This window comes from Erythranthe guttata, chromosome 12 (genome assembly GCF_056151865.1).
Source record: "Erythranthe guttata isolate IM_541 chromosome 12, IM_541, whole genome shotgun sequence".
Lineage (NCBI taxonomy): Eukaryota > Viridiplantae > Streptophyta > Magnoliopsida > Lamiales > Phrymaceae > Erythranthe > Erythranthe guttata.
Window position 1 is genome coordinate 5,832,137 of NC_142544.1, and position 14,996 is coordinate 5,847,132.

The 14,996-nt window shown below is 35.8% G+C and overlaps 1 long non-coding RNA gene across 1 annotated transcript; it reads left to right on the top strand.

Annotated features, from left to right (window-relative positions):
- Nucleotides 1-10,234: 10,234 nt before the first annotated feature.
- On the top strand, nt 10,235-11,510 carry LOC148766311 (uncharacterized). Its single transcript, XR_016035114.1, has 3 exons — nt 10,235-10,561; nt 10,641-10,688; nt 11,380-11,510. It is a non-coding gene; the product is annotated as an uncharacterized LOC148766311 (long non-coding RNA).
- Nucleotides 11,511-14,996: the final 3,486 nt, after the last annotated feature.

Consider the following 14,996-nt stretch of genomic DNA (forward strand, 5'->3'; position numbering starts at 1 on the left):
TCCTTTTTTTTTAGCTTTGGGGAGCGAAAAAACAAGGTTCAGGTTGGCTGACCCTTTGTGATCCTTGATATCTTCCTATTTAGCTATTTTTTAGTCCATTGATTTTTTATTAAATCGATTGTAGATACCTTGAATGAAAACGCGTAGAGAAGAAAAATGGTTGATGTAGAAATCACGGCGGTGATATCCCACCGACTAAAATAGTTTATTAAGAATCATGCGGCTGGCAGTATGCCTTGAAAATATTGTGCGGGGCGGTATGCCACCGACTTATTGCTGAAAAGAAATTACATGGGGCCCGTGTAGGGCAATAGTAAATACTAAGTAAAGTGTTTCATCAGGATTGCGATTGTTCTAGGAATTCTCTCAAGTGCCCGTTTTGGACAAGTCTTTCGAGCGCTCGCATAAGCTCAAAACACTCATTAGTAGTGTGACCTCGATCTCTGTGGTATTCACAATAATCATTTAAATTGTGTTGTTCTGGATTCTCCTTCATCCATCTCGGTGGTTGTAGAATTCATTTCTTCTCTGCGATGATCATCATGTCAACAAGCTTATCCTTGAGAGGTGAGAACTTCTCGAAGGTGCGATTTTTGGCGGGACGCCTCTCTTCTTCTCTATTATAGTTGTGGCTTCCCTCATCGCGCTTTCACTTAAGGAGGACCCTCATCTCTGCAGTTTCCTCAACATATTTCTCAGTGCGGTTCAGGAGCTCCTCTAGGGTCATAGGGGGGTCGGCTTGCGATGTACTCTTGAAAACAAACATGCTTTAAATTGTGTTGCGGTATGTCGGTTAACATTTCGTGATTAAGGAGGAGCACTTCATGTACTGCTTTAACAAATCGTTGCAGGTAATTCATGAGTGAATCTCCGTCCCGCTGTGTGACCTTGAAGAGATACGACCCAGTTTTGGCATTTTCTTACTTATAGAGTATTGGTGAAGGAAAACCGTTGCTAGTTGGTCCATATTGTCTATGGACCATTCGGGCAAGCTGTTGAACCAAATTTGTGCCAGATCAGCTAAAGTGGTCTGAAAAATCTTGCAGTGAGCTGCGTTACTAAGACCGTAGAGGTCAATCTTGGCGTAAAAATTAATTAAGTGATCTTGGGACCCCCGGTTTCATCGAATTGGGAGAGATTGGGATCCTCAATCAGAGAGGAAACACTTATTCCATAATATGAGGAATAAATGAGTAATTCGGGTGGAGAATGCTCCAAAGTGAGCAGCCGTTGACTTCGAGACTTCTCGCCGAGGACTCCTTTAGTTGCAGTCGCCGGAGCCTTTTCGATGCCTTCTTGTTTCCAGGTGTCGGGAAGCTCTACTTCCGAGTTGGTTTCGAGGGGAGTTTTCGCGATGATGTGCATCTTCGCGGTGTCCTCCGCCTTGAATCCCTTGACGATAGTCATACGACCGGGAATAACCGTTTCTCGTCCGACGGCTTTGCGTCGCTCTCTTCCTTGAAGGGGCTCGGGCTCTTTGCCTTAGTGGACGCTGTGATTAGCAACGAGTTTCCCTTCGAGGCGCGCGGTCTGAGGATATGTTACGCTGAGGCAAGTGGCGGTGAGCGTATCTTCGAGGCGCGCGGTCTGAAGATGTGCTACGCTGAGGCGAATGGTGGTGAGCGTATCTTCGAGGAGCCCGTTCGGAGGAATAATTTTGTTCGTAGAGCGATACTCTTTCCTCTGAGTCATGGAGCTCCACGATTGGCGGATTGGTACGTGATGCATGGAATTCGTAGAATCGCTTCCCATATGAATAGTTTCTTCAAAGCCAGTTGTACTTTGAGCATTGATATACTGAGCTACAGCGTTCGTCGCTGCCCAAGCTGCTACTTTGGCCACCGTCTTCTCCGGTAAGGCTTGTAATTCCTCTGCAGTCATCTAGATGACCGGCGCTTAAGATCCCGCAAGGTTGGCCACTCCCGTCCTTCTCTTTCTTCGATGCGGCTCTATGACTCCACCGCTACCTTGAAGCGGCTGGTTGAGATTGCCTTGACCACCTTTGTTGTCCTCTCCCGTAGTTCTTTTTCCTTCGAGGCAGCTCTGAGACTCCACCGCTATCATGAAGCGGTTGGTTGGGATCGCCTTGACCCTCTTCGTTGGCCTCTTTTCCTTCGAGGTAGCTCTGAGACTCCATCGCTACCTTGAAGCGGTTGATTGGGATAGCCTTGACCCTCTCCGCTGGCCGCTCCCGTAGTTATTTCCTTCGAGGCGGCTCTGGGAACCTGTCGCTACCTCGAGGCGGCTAGTTGAGATCGCCTTGACCACCTTCGTTCGCGACACGCGCTCTAGTTTTCATTCCCAGACGGCGCCAAAATGATGTTGCTCCAAAATGTTGGGTCAGCCCAATGGTCTTGAAGCCCACATGTCTCCTAATTCCGCGAATCTTCAAGCCCAATATCAGGAATGTCGAGAGTCACTGACACGCGTCCGAGGTAGTCAAAGGGACGGCCTAACTTGATAACCTGCAAAACAGTTGAATACACTAGGTGACACGCCGGGGGTAGCCCGGCGATTGTCCTCCGACGCTCAAGTCATAAAACTATCACAGTATAAGCAAATAATATTAATTAATTGCATAAATAGTACCTACCTTGTTATGTGATTGATAACACATATTTATAGGTGGAGTTTGGTATGGTTTTCTTGTAGAAAACCAATGTGTGATAAAAAAAATATAAGCTTTCTTCCCATAAGCTTCTTATGAAGTTCCCAATTAAGGGCATTTGTGTTGGCATTTCCTTTTAATGAGCTTCTTGGACTTTTGGGTTAAAGCCCAATTAGGCACATCATAAGGCAACTTGTAATTCATTAAAAAGTCATAATCATGTTGTATCATCAATATTTAAAAATTCTAGAAACTACTCTTCTATATTAATTGGAGAATGTGAGACACACATCTGAAGTCATTTGTTTTTTATGATTTGCATCCGGTGTACAATCAAGAATCAATGAAAAATACATTGTTTTTTTAATTTTTTTAATTATTGCAGTTTTCAGGGAAAATTATATTTTTCGTCCTCATACTTTACCAACTTTTTCAAAATTGTCCCTAAACATTTTGGAGTTACAATAATAGTCCTTATTCACGCCATTTTTTGACAGAATTGGTCCGCCGTTAATTTTTGCAGTTAAGTTGGATGGAAAATGGCATGTGCGTCTCACATGCCTTCAATTCACAACACTACATTTTAAAATAATATTTTCATTAAATTTCCAAAAATGCCGATTTTAAAACACAATATTATTTTTTTAGACAATATTATGATTTTTTAAATAATATTTCTGGATTTATTTTGAAAACAATATCGAGTTTTATAAGATTATTAAATAAGGGTGAAAACTAGAACAGGGTTTTCTTACTCCGCCTATTGCGATCAGATTTTTATTTTATTTAAACAATAATTTTCATTTGGATCAAGAAATTCCGATTTTAAAACATTATATTATTATTTTATAAAATACTTCTAAAAATATTTTGAAACAGTTTATCGAGTTTTACATTATTAAATTAGGGTGAAGATTGAAATGGAGGTTTCTTATCCCGCCTATTCGGATCGAATTTTTATTTTATTTTCAAACAACGTTTTCATTCGAATTCCGAAAATCTTGATTTGGAAGCAATATTTCATTTTTTTAAAACAATGTTTTAATTGTTTAAAGAATATTTCTCGAAATATTTTAAAACAATATGTATCGATTTTGTTTTTTTGGAATTTCTATAATTTCGAATTTCAATCAAGTTTTAATTATGAAAAATATGTTTTAACTAGACGCAACGCGTTTTGTTTAAAGTTCATTTTCATGTAGTGATGTATATTGAAGGCATGTGAGAGGCACATGCCATTTTCCATCCATCTTAACTGCAAAAATTAAGGGGGGACCAATTCTGTCAAAAAATAGCATGATTAAGGACTACTATTGTAACTCCAAAATGTTTAGCGACAGTTTTGAAAAAGTGGGTAAGGTATGAGGACGAAAAATGTAATTTTCCCCAGTTTTCACCTTAGAGGATAAGATAGATATCCCAAATTATGACCAAGATAGTGATAATGTCTCTTTTTATCCCGAAATAGTCCAAAATGCCCTTGCATTATTGGATCAAAATCCGCAATCATTTCAAGCATGCCTAAAAAGTTACCATTACTATCTTCATAATTTTTTTCATGTGTACCACGAAATGCCAAATTATGTGTAGCAAGCCATTTAACAACAGCAATAATTCTCAACATAACATGCTTCCAATGTTTTTTATATTTTCTAATTTGTTCTTATAATTCTTTATCAATGGTCTTATTTTTATTTAATCGCATTTCTAGTTCAACACAAGCTCTCAAAGTAGTAAGGTGTTCAACACTATGTTCATGTTGTTTCAACTTATCACCTAAATGTTTCCAATCATTAATCACATCGCTTGCTAAATTACTTCTAGTGTGCATTACTTTAAACAACTTGCAACAAAAACAAAATATTTTATCTAACTTCTTTGAGTAAACCAACCATTTTCTATCTCGAGTTTCACCATTTGGTAGCATCTGCACATAATATGTATATGAAAAATGTCTAGATTTTTTATCCAAAGAAAACTTGAGATTGTATTTTTTTTTTGGGACCCTTTTCAACAAACAAATTTCTCATTTTTGTATTTAAACCATCCCAAACTCTTGGGTCAAGAATGTCTAACACATAGCTTGTTTTCAAATGGTCATTTTCATTCTCATGTTCTGTATTGCAAGAAGAACCAATATGTTTTTTTTTTTTTTTTCATTTAGATCATTCTCATTTTCTACTAACGCATTCACAACATTCTCATTTACATTCACATCATTCTCATTTTCTACTAATTCTGCATTCACAACATTCTCATTTTCCACAAATTCAGCATTCACAACATTCTCATCTTCGAAAAATTCAGCATTTATGTCATCTTCATTATTTAGTAATTATTCATTTGCATCAAAATTATTTTGTTGATTACGAACTAAATTTAAAGGACCAAAATATCTATTCAAAGAATACTCCAAACTTTTGGCAATTACTTCTTTTCTTTCCTTTTTCTGTGTTTTTTTTTTATATCCAGATAATTGTTTCATGCTTAGAGAAGTAAATTAAACGCTCAAATCCAAATAAAAGTAACACACAAGAAGAAAAAAACACAGAACCAGCAAACTATTAATAAAATAAAAAAAGAAAATAATAATTAGCAAAAAACAATAAAACTTGATGCAGAAAACTTCTTGTATTAATCAGTGAATCGTGGCAGAGACAACTTCTTGTGTTTAATTGGTGAACATCTTAATCTGCAAAATATAGACAAATAATCAGAAATACATAAGAATATGAGAGATATTAAGAACAACAGGCTTTAAAATTGAACACATACCACTTTAATCTCCATGGGTCTGAAACAAATATATATAAAATCAATACTGCAAACACAATTTCAAAGATCGTTGTTTTGAGAAAGATGTGAAAAACTTTTGTATGATTTCGAGCGAGAGAAAACAAGAGACGATTGAGAACATTGAATACATTTAATTAATCGAGAGAAATTAAGTGTGTAAAAGTTGAAATTGAACTCATTTAAATAAAGAGATGGAGGCAAAAGTATCGGCAGTTTAAAAGGCAGGAGGTTGTAATTGCAAAAGTATCGGTAGATTAATTATTCTTTTGGAAAAATCTAAAACAAAAACAAGAATAATTATTTTTAAAAGTACATTAATATATTACGTTTTATAAAAAAAAAAATAGAAAAAACACAATAATATATTATATTTCTCATTTTACAAAAAAATACATTAAACTTTTCATTTTATAAAATAATTATTTTGACTTGATAGAATTTAGCCTTTTCCAGTTTTCTATTCATGGGGTTTATGTGTCAATTTCATATCATAAGGGGGTCATGTGCAAAATGTCAAAACCACAAGGGGGTTATGTGTCTAATTTCATACCATAAGGGGGTCATGTGCAAAATATCAAAACCACAAGGGGGTTATGTGCATAATTTCATACCATAAAGGGGTAATGTGCAAAATGTCCAAATCATAAGGGGTTAAGTTCTATTTACCCTATTTTTAAAATAAGGTGGTGAAGTGAGAAAATTTGAGTGTGGAAATAGCACAACTCCTACAAAAATCACTATTATTGTGTTAACAATAATATTAATATGTTGACCGTGATAATTAAAACCAAAAACATTAATATTGATGTGGTTGACGGTAATATTACTTTCAATCACAGTAATATTGTAATAGTGCTGTCAACCGCAGTAATACTACTGTTAACCACAGTAATATTATTGTATTTACAGTAATTTTACTGTCAACGACAGTAATATTACAATAGTAGACAGTAATATTATTACGTTGGTCGGTCAACAAATCGAACAAAATAAAAAACCAAAAGAAAAATATTGATGTGGTTGATATTAATATTATTGTGTTGCAATTATTTTTACTGTCAACGACGGGATATTACAATAGTAGACAATAATATTATTACGTTGACCGGTCAACAAATCGAACAAAATGAAAAACTCAAAAAAAAAAAAGTAATATTGATGTGGTTGTCAATAATATTATTGTGTTTACAGTAATTGTATTGTCGTTGACAGTACGACAATACAATTACTGTTAACGGTCAGCGGCGGGCGGATAAAAAAAAGCCGAAAAAAACTATAAAAAAAAAATCAACACCGTAAACCGGCAGCAAAAAATATTAAAAGAAAATTGAAAAAAGAAAAAGTCAAAATTAAATATTAAAGGGATGAGTTTATTGGCAAAAGAGATGTAGTCCTGAAATTAGAATAATAAAGATGATTGGTGGCCAGATCCTATGAATAAAAATCAATCCTGTAAGCTAATGAGAAAAAATTAACTGGAGATATATTGCTAGTAACATTATGAAAAGGGTAAATTGCAGTGTGCCCCCTCAACTTAGGGTCATTTTCCACTTTGCCCCAAACAAAAAAAAGTTGCACGAGTTTACCTAAACTCAATTTTTCGTTGCACGGTGCTTTAAAATTGCCATTTTTCGGCAATTTTCCCCGGAATCTTACACACACACTATTCACGCGAGTTTGGCAGGGGCAAAGGCGTCTCTTCACAAACTTGTTAACCACGTATTTAATTTTTCCTCCATTTTGTGCCCATTTTCTCTTCCCCTGTTCTTTTGTGGACTGTGGTATGGTTCAATATTTCCTCAATTTTTTTTGTTGCCGTCACCCTGGAATTTCCATTCTATTTTCTTTGTCAACTGAAGAATGGAAGCAAGTACGGTGATAAGAATGGTAACAGAGATGATGTAAGCAAAGAAAAGAAGAAGAAGAAGTTGAAAGGAAGAAGACTATATTTCACATATCCTTTTCAACGTACAAACATTATGGCTATATTGCCGTACATTGATAGAGGTTAATTAACTTACTAATACTAATAATAAGGATAATGCTATTAACTACTCAATACATATCTCTAATAACTTCCAAGAACTAAATTAGAGACAACCACTGCCACTTAAGGATTATCACATATCATACGGTGGTCACAGAAACTTCATGGACCGCTTTAATCCGGGGAGACGTTACGCGACATGTGACAACTACAAAGTAGTGTTAATAATAAGTTTTTATTTAGTTACAATTTTAGAAAATTAACCAGTAATTTGTTTAGAAAAAAAATGACGTTTTAGAGGATTCGAGGTTGTAGCTACTTTTCCTGGATTGATCCCCGAATGTGCGAAAGATCTCATCAAATTACTCATGGCTTGCTTCGAAATATTAACATGCGTGAAGAGGAATTGGAGAAAAAGAGTTCAAGGAAAAAATGGTTGTGAATTGCACTAATAATCTCATGGACGTATGTGTATCTCATTATGTAATATGTTGTTATGTTCTTGAAAACAAATTATGTTGGAGATTTTGGTGCTATTTATGTATTGTTTTTATGTTCGTATGTAATGTTGTTTTTATGTTTTTATGTATTGTTCCACCATCTTGTTCTTGTGTATCTCATTATGTAATTCAGTCTGCTATTGTGTTCTATGTTCTTATGTACTGTTATGGAATTTCGTGTGTTCTTGAATATTTGTTCATATGCTGTGCCGAAGCTCTCATAGCGTTGATCACCAAGTCGGAGGAATGAGGGCAGCTTAAAGGCGTTCGGATTGCGCCATCAGCACCAACCATTTACTTCCCTATGTTTTGCCGATGATACGCTGATTTTTTCCCAAGAAACAGAGGAGGACGCTAATATGCTCAAAAATACTTTAAGCAAGTACGCACGAGTGTCTGCAGGCCAGGTGGTGAATTATGATAAAATCAAATGTTACATTATGCCTGACTACCGTGGAGACTCAAAGAGATAGAATTCATCATATCCTGGGATTCAAAATCGCCGATCGCCACGACAAATACCTTGGGATGCCAGCATGACTAGGAAGAACGAAAAAAGAGATCTTTGGGTACCTAAGGGACCGTTGGGCTCGAGTTAGAGGATGGGGGGAGAAGCAACTGTCGAACGCGGGGAAGGAGGTTCTTATCAAGTCCGTACTTCTAGCAATTCCATCTTATGTGATGAGTTGCTTCCTTCTTCCAATCGGGCTCATTAGAGAGTTAGAAGCCATTATCAAGAGATTTTGGTGGGGAAATGGAGATAATAAAAAGAAGGCGTCAGTAGCATGGAAAGAGATGTGCAAGTCGAAAGAGCACGGAGGGATGGGCTTTCGCGACTTGAGAACTTTCAATATAGCTTTGATTACGAAGCAAGCTTGGAGGATTTTAACTCGGTCGGACCTTCTTCTTTCGAGGTTGATGAAAGCTTGATATTTTCCTCACGGTAATCTGGCTACAGCTGCGATCCGTACACGGCCTTCAACCACATGGCGATGCATTTGGCAAGTCCGAAACTCTTTGGCCACGGGACTACGAAAAAGAATCGGCAATGGCGAAGGTACATTTATGTGGGCGGACCCATGGATGCAAGATGACGGGAGTTACAAAATCATTACAAAGAGGCCTATTAATACGGCCTACCCGAATACGGTTACGGATTTGCTCGTCCCGGGAGAATGTATATGGAACAAAGAGATGATCGAAGAAGTTTTCTGGCCAATCGATCACGAAAGAATTTGTTCAATCCCGATTGGAAGTTCGTTGGCGGAAGATATATATATGGATTTGGTATTTCTCGAATACAGGTAAGTTTACGGTTAACTCATGCTATCATAATCTATTAGCTAGAGGAAGTATGCTGGGCAATCCTAGGGTCCAGAATGAGGCGTTAAGTAGCGGGACAATAGCAATGGAATGGAAGGAATTATGGCAGATACAAATTCCCCCCAAAAATCGTATTTTCCTATGGAGAATATGATCCAACATCCAGCCATCTAGTGCTGAACTATTTCGTCGAGAAATCATTGGTTCCTGCCTATCTTGCACGTGGCTTTGAATTGTCGTGGTATGAATACAGTGTGGAGTTCAAGCCCTTTTGCTCTTCCTTTCTTTGAAACCAGTATGTCGCTGGGGAGCTGGCTGGAAACCATGTGGGAGAAACTTGACACGCAATGGTTTACGTTGGCTATGATCATTGTGTGGAAGGCCTGGGAAAATCAGAATAAGGAAAGAAATGGGGAGCATATATCATCCCTTCAACTGAGTTGGTGCAATGGGGGGCTGATTATCTTCACACATACCAGCACACTAGAAACCCCCACCAAATGGATTTATTAAGATAAATTTTGATGTTTTTTTACCGCTAGGGGGCAGCTGTTATTATACTGGCATCGTCAATCGAGATTGGGAAGGACAGTGTATCGGATGGAAGACGGAGAGTGAAAGCGATAGAGAGTTAGGCGCATGCAGCACTAAAAGCGATGGTCATGGCGCGGGAAAAGAGCTGGTGAAGGATTATTATTGAAGGGGACAATTTCATGGTTATTGACGCGCTTAATAAGAAGGATTTTGCTTCGTCTTCATTCGGTGTTTTTATAGAAGAGTGTTTAATTATTGCATCTTCTTTTGGTAGGGTTATTTTTCAACTTGTTAAACAATCGCGCAACAATCTTGCTCATACGATAGCTAAGTTGTTTAGCAATATTTGTAATGAGGGTTCGTCCCTTCCTCAAATCCTGGCCACTGTGGCCTAATAAATGTCTGGTTTTCGGAGAAAAAAAAAAAGGGGCTTTAAGATATGAATCCCTAGTGGCAAAACATATTAGAAGCTACTCCCAAGCCCAAAAAAACATTAGCCCCACATCCTTTTGTAAAATAGTTCCTATACTACCCTTACGGTGATTTTTAACGCCGTGTTTTATGATTTGGCAAGTTGAAATAAAATCCCACTAATCTCGCCATTACTAATATACGTGATTCTAATTTCCCAAATCCCTTATTAACCGCATCATATCACACCCAATTTTATTCTCTTTCCTTTCTTTCTATTCTGCAAATTGGACGGTGTTTATTCTGCAAATCGGACGGGAACACCGGTGTAGTATACAACAGAAGAAGCCAACTTTCGTTGCCATCTATTCATTCCAATGTCTACGCTTACTCATATATCGAGTACGAATTTGATTTTGTAATTTACGGTTTTCATTTTACAAAATAAAAAACTAGGGTTTTTATAAAATCGATTTCGCAGGGGAGATGAGGATGAAAGGCACGCAAACCATAAATGCGCTAGATCCAGGTACGATATACATATGTTTTGTTGTTTAATTATATTAAAGTCTTTTGGTGTCTATGACACAAATCTATACAAAAAAAGTTTGATGGTTTGTTTTGTAGTTGATTATGTGAAGATTGTAGTATATATATTCTAGATTATTACATATGAGTGGTACAGTACTGCATATTATGTAAACGTTATTGAGTTGGGTGATTCGTGAAGATTATTGTTCGATATGTATCTGTAATTATCTATGTGTTCTATGTACTACTGTGATAATCTATGGGTACTATAGTACTCTATGGGTACCGGTGATAGGCTGGGTATTGATTTAATGATTATAGTCTATCTAATCTCCTTGAATGTATTAGGACAATTCATGATCTGGGTACATTCAGTTTGTGCAAGTCCTATAAGACACTCAAAATTTTATTATTGAATAAACACAATCATACCAATGTTGAGGTCTTGAATCCTGATTCTTTAAACCACTTTTTTTGGATATGTAGGTTTTTTGGTAACTAATTATATACATATGTAATACTGTGGTACTCTATGGGTACTGTGATATTCTGTAGTTGTCTACGTATTAGAAAATGTCAAATTCATTAAAACATTTACTGCTTTTGAAACTATATAGTCTATGTATTTTTTTATCTTCTACCATACATTTAGCTTTCCTGGTAACAAATATGATTTGTCAAATTTGCAGGCGAGGCAATGTTTTCTTCAGTCTCCCTTGGAAATAAAAGAAGTAGAAGAGGGGGTCACAAACATGAGAAGGAGCATTATAGAATATCTTTTAAATTACAAGATGGAATGAACGATTAATTTCTCCCATTTTTTTTTCTTGTAAGCAAATGAAAAACATTTTGCGAATAATATTTGCGGTGTTGCCTAGTTAAACATAATTATGGTTTTAAACCTTTAGTTTTTGGGTAAAAATATTAGAGACCAGCCGGTCATTGTTAGCACTGTTTCGTATCTATATATTATTGTACCTTTTCAATTTAATGAGTTGAAGTCATAGATATCATGTGACATATACTATTGCATATCTTCGTACGTGTGGAGTATGGCCTGCTTTACGTAAATTAATTAACCAAATGCCCACTGTTACACAGCCTGGTAGTACTCTACAAGGATTATCGACTATATAATCCTATGATATACTGTATGCGTCTTTGGTATGCTATGTTTAGCTACATGAACTTGGTATTTGCGCAATGAGTATTTATTGTGCACCATCCCCGAATAAGTTGTATTATCTTGGAAAATGGCCATTGTTCCAAGACAGTCTTTGATATGAATTGAAAACACAAAAACAATACAATAAGTTTCTATCGAATGTTTATGCGCACTTGTCTACAGATAGTTGAATTTAACGGGAACAAATATGAACTAAATACAACCAAACACATGTAAAAATAAAACAACTCACAAGATTATGCAAACTTGAATTTTGTAACTGCAATAACTATTCAAGTACTCAATCAACAAGAAAATCCATGAAAGTAAAAGAAAACATCCACCGCAAAAACATCACAGTGCTGAAATGAGAAAAGTACTTCTCAAACATAAATCGACGAATGGAAAAAAAAAAAAAACTTATGTTCAACTTAAAACGCAAATTAAAACAGCTTAAACGAAATCCAAAATGAACCTAGTCAATACGCCTTATGCATGTCTTCTTGATGTGCGTGCATGTCTTCTTGATGTGCGTTCCAACCTGGTTGCAACTACTACACTTCATCATCCTCGCTACCACTCACCCCTACAAGCAATTATCTTCGTCTTTGGTCTACCACGGTTTGGCTGGAACTCAGGCTGACCAACGACATTCAACGGAGGGTCGGCAAAAGGTCTAGCAAATGGGAAAATTGCTTTAGCGTAACTTTGTCTGTATGACGAAATATGAAAGTAATCTTCCACATAATTGTATCCTTCCATCTTCACTTTGTAGAGCACACAAGCAGCATGAGCACATGAGAATCCCGAAATTTGCCACATTCGGCATGAACATGATTTATTCCATAAATCAACTACAACAATAGGTTCACTCAACACCTCATATACCGAGTCATATATGCAACAGAACACGAAATATGCAACGAAACACAAATATTTTTAACAAAACACCTAACGTGAACACATAACGATTATACACAATTAAATAATTAAATAAACCATCACCATAAAAAACGGAAAAAAACAGACATCGTACAATATGCATCTGGCGCCATAAATTACCCTTATATTTCAAAACTTGAATCTGCAAACCTGCAGTAAAGAATCATGTACCCAATCGAACCAACACACAACACAAACCCTCTACTACGTGACGATGAAAACCCATACCTTCTTGCGGCTGAATCTTAAAAAAACACACTCAATTTTTAGCAGATTGATAACTGTGATATCTTCTTCACTGGCGTGTTGTGTTATCAATTTTTAGCAGATTGATATTTGTGATATCTTCTTCACTGGCGTGTTGTATATATTAACGGGATGAGATTATGATACAGTTAATCTCAACCTGGAACGTGATTGATACGTGATCCCTAATTTAAAGGGACGTGATATTAATTAAAATATGTAACCCCACAAAACGTCACAAACGTTCTGTTAATAATAAGGGTAATATGGGATTATTTAAAAAAAAAATCCCTTATTTCATATATTTTACCAAACGGGGGATTTAGTTACGAAAAAAATATTAGGCTCGTATTCCATATCTAATTAAGTTTTATTTAAGGGACTTGCAGCATATTACCCCAAAAAAAAAAGACGAATTCAATTAAGTAATAGTACGTTTACATGGAGTAACACTAAAAATATAATATTGAGTTCATTTGTGTGCTCTGTCTAGATTCATAATGTGGATTATAATAATTCATTCATGAGCTTGTATGTATAAATTATATAGAGTTTCATGCACACAACTGTTATTTTTTCTTTTGGGAATTGTGTAGGAATGGCTATGGGACGTGTATGGGGCGGCTTTTGAAAAATTCTAACCTGCCCAACTAGCAAAACTCCCTACCCGTACCCGTTCCGGGTGTAATATTAAACCTACCCCTGCCCCGCCTTCTACCGGTAACAAAATATATATTTTTTATTTAAATTTTATTTAATTAAAATATCTCTAAGAATTATTATTTTATAATATGAAAAATATATAAACGGGTTGGATACGGGTGAAATTTTTAAAAGCCGTACCCGCCCGGACCTGCTACGGGTGAAATTTTTAAAACCCGTATCCGTCCCATTAGCTAACGGGGCGGGGTCCACGGAGATTACCCGATAATTCTAGGGCGGGGCGGGTACCCGGTGGGGGGTTAAGTTGTCATCCCTAGAATTGTGCGTCAATGAATCTTAATAATATATTAACGGTTATTATAATTAATATTCTTAACTAATCAATTTATTTAAGGGCACATTACAAATAAGTTTATCATGGGATACTTATTCGGAGTTGTCTAAGGTTTGAGAGGATTGTACTTCTCGGACCGTAACCAACCAATAAAATTGCGCCATGTAGGATTAGTACGTACCCAATAAAAAAAGTACGAAGCCTACCTTATAAGTAAAATTACAGAAAAAAACCTTTTTATTAAACTTAAATATTTTATCAGAAAATCAATTATGTATAAACCCAATTTGAATTATTAAACTTAAAAACTAATTATAGAATTAATAATTTAAAGGTTATTTACAAATTGGAGAATATATTAAGGGCAAATGGTAAATATGGACATGACAAGCGACTTAAATGCACATTGGTGTGCAAAAAAAAAAACAGTTTTTCAAATAAACTCATCCCCATGTCTTTTTTGTGCAAAATACCCTCCATAATCTAATTTTTATCAATTTCATCCATTTTACTATAACTTCCTCAATATTACACATTAACCTAGAATTTAGACAAATACATTAACCTCCATTTTAATAATTTTTTTGAAAAAAGTAATATTTTTTTCAGAAAATAATTATTTTTTTTCCAGCCAAACTCCGACGTTGACTTTTTTTTTTTATTTTTTTTTCATAAGAAAAATTATTTTAATTAATATTACTGTCTTGACTGCTAAATTACTGTCTCAGACATAGTAATATTACTGTTTGGAACAGTAATATTATGAATATTACTTTCCCGAACAGTAATATTACTAATATTACTGTCCCAAACAGTAATATTATTGCATGAGAAAGTAATATTACAGTCGGAAACAGTATTATTACGGTCAAAGACAGCAAAATTGCAGGGCAAGACGATAAAATTAATTAATACGGTAAAATTACTGTCTCAGACACTTAAATTATTGTTTTCGA